Genomic DNA, 10060 nt, shown 5'->3' with positions numbered 1-10060 from the left:
TAAACACAAGGCAGCATCATTCTAAGTGAAGAAACGTTGAAAGCATTCACTCTAAAAACTGGAAAAAGACAGGGTGCCCCTCTTTCACCACTTATATTCAAATCCATCCTTGAAATTGCCAGAGTCATTGGACAAAAGAAAAAAATTAAAGGTATACAAATAGGTCAAGAAGAATTCAAATCTCACTCTTTGCTGATAGGATCATGTCATCTTCTTAATTTTTTTATTAGAGCATAATAGTTATACATAGATTGGGTTGATTTGAAAAAGATTCTATGTGCGTGGAATCTGATTTACTCCATTCAGTCCCCACCCCCTATCTCCCTCCTTTTCCCACCCCCATTCTCCTTTCTCTACTGATCTTATTTTGGGTCATTTATCTGTTAATTTCTGACTGGTTCTTTCTACATATACATACAGGTGCAGTCCCCTGTTTTAGACTTCCATGTGCACATAACATGATCTGCGTAAAGAAATTTCACATTTCCTCCCTTCCCAAACCTCTCCGCCCTCTCATTCTCCTTCTACTCCACTTATCTTCCCTGTATACTTAAGATATCCAGTCCAACCCCACTTCATCAACTTCTTTCTTCTATTTTGCTCTGGCCCTGATAATTTCAGCATTGTACAGGAATAGTTAACTTCTGCCTTTCCGAACACAGAGATCAAGATTGATGTAAAATGAGAAAAACTCTACATTGGAAAACACTGAAGGAAACACTGACTGCTTCTGCAGATGATGACTCTACTTTGTAAATTTTTTTCTTAACATTTGCAATGAAAATGAACTTCTCCAAAAATCTTATGTTTACATAAAAGGACAACAGGAGACAGAGATTACTGAGACAGTGAGAAGTGACTTCACACCATGATGAGGTCGAATGAATTTCTGTTGGCTTCTAGCAATTCTCTGGTTAATCCCACCCACCATCACCCCTGCAAATGTGTGCGGCTTCATGGGCCTCATTCCCTGAGACAAGTCCCACAGGTTATCAGTCTCCAGGCTGCTTTTCATTTGATATTATCTTTCATGTTGCTGCAGATTAACAAGCCTGTTTGGGGTGCTCTCAGTTTATTCTGATAATGGTCTCTTTTTTCTCTTGTTTGTAGCTATGACAACATTGGAAATGAGCAATCAATCATTTGTCACTGAATTCATCTTCTTTGGCATTTTCCAACCAATCCAACCTACAGGGCTGGTTCTTTCTGCTCTTTCTGGTCATTTACCTGACCACTCTCCTGGGGAACATGCTCATAATAGTGGCCACCAGGGTCAGTCCTGCTCTCCACACTCCAATGTACTTTTTCCTTAGCAATTTGAGCTTCTTGGACATCTGCTACACATCCACCACCCTTCCAGTACTGCTGGTGAACTTCTTCTGGGAAAAGAAGGCCATTTCTTATGAGTGCTGCCTTTCCCACATCTTCTTTTTGGTGACATGTGCTGGCACAGAAAGCATCTTACTGGCTCTGTGGCCATATGACTGCTGTGTGGCCACCTGCCATCCTACTAAGTACCCAGTCATCATGAGTGTGAAGGTGTGTGTTAGCCTGGTGACTTGGTCCTGGCTGTGTGGGCTGGTGAATTTGGTCACACAAATGGTGCTGGCCATCATATTCACTCTGTGTGGGCCCCACCAGATCAGCCACTTTCTCTGTGACACCCCATTGCTCCTGAATCTCTCCTGCTAAGACATCTCTGTAAACGAGTCTGTACTTCACGTTGTCAGTGCCTCCATGGGCCTGAGCCCCTGCCTCATCACTGCAGGCTCCTACGCACTCATTATGGCGGCCATTTTGGAGATTTCCTCTGCCCAGGGTAGAAGGAAGGCCTTCTCCACCTGTGTGTCCCCCCTCACTGTCGTGGTGGTCTTTTATGGAACAGCCAACTTCCACTATGACAAGCCCAGAAAAGGCTGGACACGGACACCCTGGTCTCTGTGCTCTTCTGTTTGGTGACCCTTATGTTGAAGCCCATCATTCACAGCCTGAGAGGCAACGAGGTCCAGAGTGCCCTGAGGAAGCTTGCTGGGAGAGAGACTGTATAGTGAGATTAGAACTAGATGATGGTTTCATTCTAGGAAATGTCTTAGTTGTAGAAATATGTGAACTTTTCAGCAGCAATTAAAAGAGCGCTCTCTCCATACACAGTGTCTCATGACCACTGTGGTGCCCCTCCAACCAGGGGAAGCAAACTGTACTAAGTATGTGACACATTGTGACCTCACCTGGGTTCTCCAATCCACAGGTATTTCAGAATATTTTTATTACTTTTCTCTCCAAAAAAAGCTTATACCCAAAGAAGTCAATCTCCTTTTCCCCAATATTGCATCTCTAGCCAACACTAGTGAATGTGAAGTGCTATGTGCAATGTGACTTTGACTTGCATTTTTCTAATGGATCTTGATTCTAAGTTTTAAATAAACACCATTTCTGTGTTTCTCCTTCACATGTGGAAAGACCCATGTATACACTTGAGTTTCCGTGGATATTTTTACAGAAGTAATACCATATACGCCTTTTGTATCTGACTCCTTTCATTTAGGATGTTGCAATTTTCAGTTATATTGTAGATTGTATAAGTATTTTAGTTTATTCCTCCTTATTGTGACTGATTTCCATCTTATGAAAATGCCACATATCTTTGTTCATTTGCCACTGTCTAGTAATTTTTACTTTGTGTCTGTGTGGGTGTCGTACTGCAGATTGAACCTCGAGCCTTCTGCACACTAAACAATGTTCTACAAGTAAGCCAAAGCCCAACCCTTTAAAAAATTTTGTTTTGAGACAGAGTCCTGTAAATTTGCCAAGGTTGTCCTTGAATTTGTAATCCTCCTGCCTCAGCTTCTTGAGTAGCTAGATTAAAGACATGCCTGGTCATTTTCACTTTTTGACTAATATGAATAATATTCGTATATATAATATAAACATTATATATAATATGAAAATTATATGAACATTCATGTACAAATCATTGGTGGACAACTTTTTTATTTATCTTGAGTTTGTAAGTAGGAGTGGAAGAGGTGGATCGTTAACTCCATATTTAACTTTCTGAAGAAGTTCTAGATCATTTTCAGACCAGTGGAACCAGCTTACCTTATTATTAAGAGTGGTGAATAAAGCTTCTGATTTCCTCACTCCCTTAACAACACATCATTTCCATTCCTTTTATTGTTACGACCCTGGAATGTGTGAAGTGCTTCATCAAATGTGCTTTAGCTTTGCCTTTCCCTGATGGCTAATCATTCTAAGATCTTTTAGGAGTATTGTTAATGTGTCTTTCCTAAGCATGAGGAAAACCCCATTGTATTATGGGAAATTTTAAGTTTTAGAGACTTACCTCTTTATCTAATACTTTTATTTTTATTTTTGTGCAGTAAAATACTACAAGATTTCAAGCTTGTTGTCTTTTCTCCATCTGTGCCCGAAAGAGCTGTTTGATGACTCTTTTTTTTCCCCTACTTTTAAACTCCATAGCAAACAATTTCTTCACCAGGTCATGAGTATCAGCAGGATCATAAAATTAAGGGCCACGAAGTCATACAGGGTTTGGTAAGGGATCAGCCCTTAGCAGGAGTGGATCAGCTGAAGATAGTGGGGATGGTTTTAATATTGTGGTTTCTGATATCTGCCCATCTGGCAAAGTATGTAACATGAAGAAAAAACTTCATATGCCGTGTGAAATCCATCACAATAAGTGCACACCCACCCTGAGCTCTTCACTCCCTAGCGGAAAGGGAAGGCTGTCTTGAGGTTTCAGCCACCCACAACTTCTTAGCAGAAATCTCACTCTGAAGTTCGCTCACCCACATCCCAGAAGATAGAGGACGCTGATCTACTCGCTGCATGCTGGGAACAGGTGATTGCCAAGACATTAATGAATCCAACAGCGAATTAACTGCTCTCCTTTGTTGCAGTTGAACTCAAGCCGTTGCCCTTGAGTTGTGTTTGCACACTGAGGAATCCCAGGGCAGCTGCATAGGAAAGGGTCGATGCATAATTTCAACAGGTCAGCCCCAGACCTCCATAAATGTCCATCACAAGAAAATGAACTGTGAGAGATCAGAAAATTTTGACACTTTTATGAGGCCACAGATATGCGACAGGCAACTTTCAGAATAACAGGTCCATTTTGTGGTGAATGGAGACCAACAGCCAGTTTTAGCAAGAGCTTTCTTTGCAGCCCAGGTGCTAGTATGGAGAGCAGCAAGGGCCACACCAAAACCAGAAATCTACGCCTCTCTGTGAGATTTACTGGTAAGTAGTTTATTTACCATCACAATTTTCAAAAACACTATCCCACAATCAGGATATACCTACACCTTAAAAACATATTACAAAATATTGTACATATTTTCATTACCATTTTCATGGCATTTATGTAATGAACTATCATAGCACATTTTCTATGTGTGTCTAAGGAGACAGGAGACACTGAGTTCCTCAGAAGCCGCTGGGCTATGCTGCCTCACTTATGGCCACAGAGGCTTTATTTTTCTCAGCAAGATATCTGCAACAGAACCACTGAAAAGAAATGTCCTCTCGCCTCTGTCAAGTTTCTGTTAGATCCTTTAGGTCCCACACAGTACCATCTTTAAAGAATCTTTTAAATACTATGCTCCATGGATGTACTTGACAGACCTTCTTCATTCTTACAACCTTTACTGAGTGCACATTTACACAAGGTGTTGCCCTTGTGTTTAGAACACAATTGAGAGGCCCAACTAGGACCTGGAGGAGCACATATTCAAGATGAAATGAGGGGCTTTGACAAGTGCTTCATTCCCAGAGCTGCCCAAGCAAACACTAAGGGAAAATAATGATAATTTGTAGATTACATAGAATTGTTACAAAGTTTCCTGCACATATTGAGTTCATTTTCCCATTAGATTGTAAGTTGGTTGAAGGACAGTGTCGGAGACCAGCTCCAACAGGGGGTCTCAGGAGACGAACGGATGGTGAGGAGTCCGCGAAAGAGGGTGTGGAAATACATCAGACACCAAAGTGAAGGTGTTGATCCCAATCTTTACATGTGAAGTTGATCATATATACTTTTAATTTTAGCAGGCTTAAGGTACTTTGTGGTTACAGAACAGGAATCATTATTCAAACAAAACAAAATATTACGTAGCTACAATTAGAATAGAAGAATGTATCTTGGCTTATACATAAGCAAGCATTTGTACTTTCAGTTCGAGTTTTGCTTTGAGCTGTTTCTGCTTAGTTAACTTTTAATAATAGTTACAAATGTCCCAAATTATTGGCCTATACCTTGACTATTCTTTCTTGACTCACTGACTGGAACCGGTGCCATGGTTACGGCAAGTAGTTGATTTGTTATTACTTGTAATCAAACAAAAGTAAGAGCACAAACCATTGTGCACAGGAATAAAAACAAATTGCCAAGTACTAAGAACTAATCTATCTTCTTAACAATAATTTTCCTTCTCTAGATCTTAATTTAATTTCTCAAAAACTTCCTTGACAGGAATACACGGAGTTTTTCTTTAGACATTAACAATTTACACTCCACAGCTGAATCATTGCATTTAGAGCAAACAGATCTATGCTTTAGAAGTAGTTGCATTAATTGGGATAGTCATGATTTTTCCTTTATACTTAATGGTCATATGAGAAATCAAAACTATACTTATTAAAAGAATAAAAAAACAAATCAGCCCATTCCCAGAAACATACTGCGTTCCTCCAGAGGATGGACTCCTTGCGCCATCTACCTCAGTAGGGCCTTTTCATTGCCTGAGTCAGGGGAGGGGCGCAGCAGGACAGGGATCAAATCTTATTCTCTTTGATTTTTTTAGTAGATCTGGCATAGGACTAAATTAGACCCTGTATAGGAACAAAATTGGTTTGAATTGAAACTAACCACTACCAAGAAAACAAATTTTAAAATCATAAATTGAAAAGAGAATTTTATATTTTGAAGAATTTTATAACTAGAAGGCTCTGACATATCATAAGAGGTAATAATTTGTCTTCCCTTTCCCCTTTATGCTAGAAGAAGCACAGGTGAAATGAAAAAAACCTAAAGAGCTGGCACAGTGGTGCACGCCTGTAACCCAGCAGCTCAGGAGGCTGATGCAGGAGGATAGTGTGTTCAAAGACAGACTCAGCAAAAACAAGGCACCAAGAAACTCAGTGAGACCCTGTCTCTAAATAAAATATAAAATAGGGCTGGGGATGTGGCTCAGTGGTCAAGCCCCTGAGTTCAATCTCCGGTAACTGCCCTTCTACACCCCGGCCCCCAAAAAAACAGAACTGAAAGAGATGTTAAATGCTGAATTGAGTGCTGAATCTCCAAGACAGGAGGGAGGCTTTTTCCTTGTGAATTTGTTAAGATTTTAAACCTACCAGTTAGGGGTAAGGGCATCTCTGCATGTTAGGTGAAAGAGCCCAGCCTCCCCCAAAGTGTGTCCTTGGACCAGCATCACTGGGAACACTGACTTAGGTCAACTGCTCTGCACAATGACCTCTGATCTTTTCCTCGGCTCCAAGAACCCACACCACATGGAAGGATATGGGGACAACTCTGGGTCAGGCCAGATAGCTCATAGATTTCACAGTAATAAATTCACATTGCACAAGCACCTGAAATCATTCAGATATTTTTTTCTGAATAAATTGACCTTGTACTGTGTCTGTGTGTGTGTGTGTGTGTGTCTGTGTGTGTGTGCGTGTGTGTGTTTTAAGCAATTTACTGGGCAACATAAAAATTGGATTTAAAAATTTTAATCATTGCTTGTGCTATTGAGATCAAATAGGAATCATTGTTTCCCTGATGTGCATAAGAGTTTTCATGATCACACCATTCTTCCTCGTTTTGGTCATGCCCTTTTTTTTTTCGTTTGAGGAAATGAATTCCTAAGGTTAGTCAGCAAAACATTTCATTTATTGCCAAAGCAAAAAAAAAAAAAAAAAAAAAGTTCTTCTTTTAAGACTCTAGACTTATTTATTTTATTTTGTTTATATTTAGATTTTAAAATTAGTTGTGCTTAGCTGAAGCACTGACTTTCTATTGAAATTTAAATACTTTAAGCTTCTTAAGGCCCTGAGATTTGGAATTTTAATGAAAGCTGTGTTGGCCTATTAATCATGTGCAATGAATTCTTAGAACCAAAGACAAGAATGTCTGGGGATTGAAGATAATAAGACAGTTTACTAATATATGGTATTATCATCAGGTAACAAAGTATCACTACAAATAATAGTTATTACATGATAAATTTTCTGAGTCAATTTCTTTTTTGTTTTTTAAATTATAATTTTTAATACATATTAAATGTACAAATTAATGTACATTATGCAAATTAAAGGGATACATTGATGTTTCCCTAATTGCATTAATATATTGTTCATTATTTTCAATTCTTTTTTTTTGAAAAATGGGGATAAGTGGTTATCTTATAGGTTGTTGTGTAAACCAAGTAAGTTAATGCATGTAAAAGTCTTATACGCATTTAATAAGTGTTAGGTATTTTTATCTAATGTGTGTCTCTATTCGTTACTCAATTTAAAAAATCCTGATTGGATTCAGGTATGTAAAAATTCATCTTTTCAAAGAAATTCACTGAGTTTTGATAGAATGGATTATCCGAAATTCAATCTAATTTTTACAGAAAAAATGCCACTTTTAAACTACATTAAACAAAGTTTTTAAAGTCAGGCATTTATGTGTATTGAAGCAATCTAAGAAGACTCACACTCAAATTATTTTTCTATGAAATATGCCCTAGATGATTATGATGATTATGGTTATTATTATTGCAGAGCAGAGGGTTTACTATTAAGTTGATCTAATTCCTATGCTGGATTATGTAAATTCTAAGGAGCAAGTACATATTGTGTCACAAAGTGTCATTCATGAGTTATGATTGTTAATAATGGATTCTAATGGTGACCATGATGATGATTCAATCTAATGCCCTACATTAATAAAGAGCATAGAGGATAAGGAAAATTGTTTGGGTATCATCCTTCACCCTACCCCACAGACGTGACCTACAAGAAATTAGCCAGTAAAACCAAAGAAAAACTTATATGAAGATAAAATTATATAAACATACATTGGGAGATTTTTTTTAATGCCCCATGAAATTGTCCCTCCTGAACTGACCTTTATATTTAAGACCTTTACAATAGCAGTCTGCACAACTTCAGAGATTGTATTTTTGAATCCCTGAACTTTTACGTTTAGTTTTCCCTTTTACAAATCCACAGACCATGTACCAATTTCCCATAGTAAAATCTGCTGGAACTGCCTTCTATGTGGAATTCTATTTCTTTTTCTGAAAACATCTAGATATCTACCTATAAGAGAGATTGTCATATTGATCTTTTTAATACGGGGAGTTAAAAGAAAGTACATGTCACTGATTTCTAAATGACTTGAAGTTCATCCATGTAGTTGATAGAGAAAACAGAGAATGTAAGAAATGTCAAGTACATGTAGCTTCCAGCTCCATTTCAAAGTTGATTTATTGTGAATCAGTGCTAATAAGGTAACCTCTTGTTTAGGGAAATTGTTTAGAGAAAGCGATACCTACAACCGACCTAGATAGTGTGGTTTTTCAGTCATTTCTGGATAAACTTTTACTACAATTTTCGTAAACACAAAGTATCACAAGAATTTCTACTTTCTCTATTTCCTTCTCTACTTTCTCTATTCTCCTGGGGGATTTCATATTCACCCTTTGCTGTAACAGTTGCCTTCAAGACAATGACTCCCAAATCCACACCTGCAATTCTAGGCTGTCTGTGAAGGGCATTTCCACGTGATTATCCCACAGATAACTCACATTCAACATTACTCAAATAAAATCCTCCAAAGCCTCCTCTACATCTGCTATTCCTCACATATTCCTGTTTTCCTGAGGGATCCCACCAGATAGACAGCCTGCCCAAACTGATTTGTTGTCTTTACCGTGTCCTCTTCAACTAGGACTTTAAAGTTCTCCATATCCTTCTCCATGAGGGCTTCAGAGATTTTCTCCCACCTTCAACACAGCACGTCTTCAGATACAGACCACTATATTTTGATCTTGTTTTAGCACTCAGATCACTTTTTTGAACTAAACAGGTGTGTCTAAAACCTGGGATACCAGGTTTCACAGTTATTGACCCCTGCTCCTTGGACTCACATGAACAATTCCATGAGTGGGTCTATCTGTGTGTTCTCGACCTAGAGATCTGATGATTTTCTAAAACCCAGTCTATCTCCCTCCAGATGTCCCTGTTTTAAGTCTGCACTCACCTGAAAGAGATTTATGGTCCCCTATTGTTGATACTCTGCAATCATTGATGTCCATGCTCATACCCAAGCCTGGCTTCCAGAGACACACCTGGGCTCTCTGGTGGCCCATGGCATGGTGGGGGGTGGGACGTTTTCCGAGGATTCTATTGCCAAGTACCTTGCTTAGAAATTAGCCCTGACACAGCTTCACAGAGCCTAGTCCCGGCCCCATAGGTTGATACCCTGCCACCTCCCCTGAAGTAGCAGGCTCCTCAGAATGACCCAGGGCTTGGCAGCATCCACTGGTACTATTCCACCAGCCCCTTGAAGCCTAGCTGGAGTCTCCATAGAAACAGGGTACATATCTATTGAAATGGGCTCCCTCCTCCCGTCCCAGTATGATGCAGCTCTCAGAGAAACTCAATAATGAGGGTCTTTCCATTTACAGTAATTAGGATAACCAAGTGTTCTGAGCTTGCTGAGCCTTAGATGGAAGATTCCTGCTATATTCTTTGAGATTTCTGCCATCAATGTTGCCTGAGATGCCAACTTGCGATCCCACTAACTATAAGACAGTGTTTTCAGTCAAGACCAATCCCACAACCAATAACACACACACACACACACACACACACACACACACACACACACACATTCACACCTCCATCCATCATGGTGAGCAAGGCTTTGTATCTTTGATACAGACCGAATGCCTCCACCAATCACATTCACTGCTTTGAACAGATCGTGATCAGGAAAAAACTGATGTCACTTGTAAAATGTGATATGTCATGGACTATCACTGTGGTA

General features: G+C 39.2%; 1 pseudogene; it reads left to right on the top strand.

Annotated features, from left to right (window-relative positions):
- Positions 1 to 1112: 1112 nt before the first annotated feature.
- LOC144373143 (olfactory receptor 5V1-like) lies at positions 1113 to 2048 on the top strand (annotated as a pseudogene).
- Positions 2049 to 10060: the final 8012 nt, after the last annotated feature.

Source organism: Ictidomys tridecemlineatus, unplaced genomic scaffold, assembly GCF_052094955.1.
Source record: "Ictidomys tridecemlineatus isolate mIctTri1 unplaced genomic scaffold, mIctTri1.hap1 Scaffold_2603, whole genome shotgun sequence".
NCBI lineage: Eukaryota > Metazoa > Chordata > Mammalia > Rodentia > Sciuridae > Ictidomys > Ictidomys tridecemlineatus.
The sequence above is the reverse complement of the archived record's forward strand: the minus strand, read 5'-3'. Positions and strand labels throughout refer to the sequence as shown.